The 1,879-nt window shown below is 38.4% G+C and overlaps 1 pseudogene; it reads left to right on the forward strand.

The window, feature by feature from the left end:
- Positions 1 to 1,879, forward strand: LOC147477660 (uncharacterized; annotated as a pseudogene).

The raw sequence follows: 1,879 nt of genomic DNA on the forward strand, positions 1-1,879 counted from the left end.
TCTTAAATGTTGTTTTATGGGATTTCTTTTTTATGCATGAAACTTTTGAGATATTCAAAGTCTGTTTTACTTATGGATTCTATGTTATCTTTTTTTTTTGCAGCTCGAAGGAGAGACCCACTCTCGGGTATGTTTCTGTAGATTTCTTATTTCCACTCAGTTTTTAGCTGTAGAGGATACCATTTAGTTCCTACTCATGCTTTTAGCCTCATCACCCAGAGCACTTCTAACTCCCTTATAATTTGTTTTTTCAATTAGCTAAAATCAGTTCAGCACCCTTTCCCTCCTTGGGAAAAGGAAATGAGACTTGCATAAGATTTTGAGGTGTCAAAATGCTTGGAATTTTCTCAAGTTCTACTGGATCCTTTTAATTAACTGCAACTTCAAATTAGGTAATGATTTGCTGTGTTTTTTTTCCTGTATATTTAGTGGCACGCGGATCAAGACCCGCAAACGGAATATAGCAGCTCCTCTGGACCCTGCCGCATTTGCAGATGTAGTGGTCCAGATATATCTGGTTCATAAGGTCAGGCACTGATTATTTCTGGAAAACACAAAGTTTATAAATAGAAAAGGTAATTAAGAAAATCAGGTGTAAGCGCTTTCTATATGAGCACTGTAGATATGTCACCTCTTTGAGATATCTACAAAAACAGTCAAGCCTTTTTTCTTGTCCTTTTATATAGAAGCTCTTTGTAGTCTTGATTGTGTAATCCTACCTACTTGCTAGGTCAAGTAAGAGGTATATTTACAGAGTAGAAAAGACTCTTAAGTATTTATTTGATCTCATATTAGCACAGGGGACATGTTGTTCTATTATCTTGCAATTTTATTAAAGGGCTGATGGTTTCTTATTGTTATTGTGGTATTAGGATCTAATGGTTTTGAAACTGCAGGTGGTTTTCATAGGAGGCCGAACACAGCCTGGCACAACAAAATCTGATGAGGGGGAGCGACATACCTATTCTGTCATAGATTGTGAGCCAACACGTGAAGCTATTTTTCCTTCTGTTCTTTACTTACAGAAGATCTTGCGCAGGAGGCCTTTCCTCATAAAGAATCTCGAAAATGTTATGCGATGATTCCTACAGTCATTGGAGCTTTTTGAAGAGAATGAAAGAAAGAAGCTTGCTATTTTCACAGCCCTTACATTCTCCCAGAAGTTATGCGGACTTCCCGGAGACAGTTATGCAACCGCCACCGAGGATAATCTTGGGGAAAGGGGCTAGTGTTTACATTCATAACGGACTTCTTCAAGGAGTACCGATTGATAACGGTGTTGATGATTTGATTACACTCGAAGTGGGGTAAGATGGAGGACAATCTCCTTGATTTTTTTCTTTCCAAAGCTCTCACGAAGGTTTCTCCGAGCATTTCACGTGAGTGTTCCTTTTCAAGATTAAAGCATATCTTTGTTTTCGTAGTGCATTTCGAATACCATTTATATGCCTAAAATGATGAAATTAGGGAATAGCCAATGAGATGAAAAATTAATAAGTGTATGGAGTAATTTATTCATGTGATGTTGTAGTGGTATTGGATTTACCGAGTTTTAATTGTGCTTTATGTTGCGTTATGTCTATTTCTATTCAAAGAAGGAAGGCCCGACCGGGTTGGTCGAATACAATGAGAAGAAAATATTTGAGATCAAACTCAAGGAAATGAAATCTGCATTGACCACCCGGATAGCAGAGGAGACCGACATATCGAAGTCATTGACACCGCGGAAGCAACGTGTTAAGGATGCTAAGCTGCCCGACGTTGAGGTAGACGCATTCTATGGGATGTAATTATGGATGATGTTTAGTGGTCAAGGAAAATCAGCACAAAATGCCAATCTTTGCATTTGCGCCGTGTTTGTGCTTTACCATTTCATTAG

Source organism: Coptis chinensis, chromosome 9 (assembly GCF_015680905.1).
Source record: "Coptis chinensis isolate HL-2020 chromosome 9, ASM1568090v1, whole genome shotgun sequence".
Taxonomy (NCBI): Eukaryota; Viridiplantae; Streptophyta; class Magnoliopsida; order Ranunculales; family Ranunculaceae; genus Coptis; species Coptis chinensis.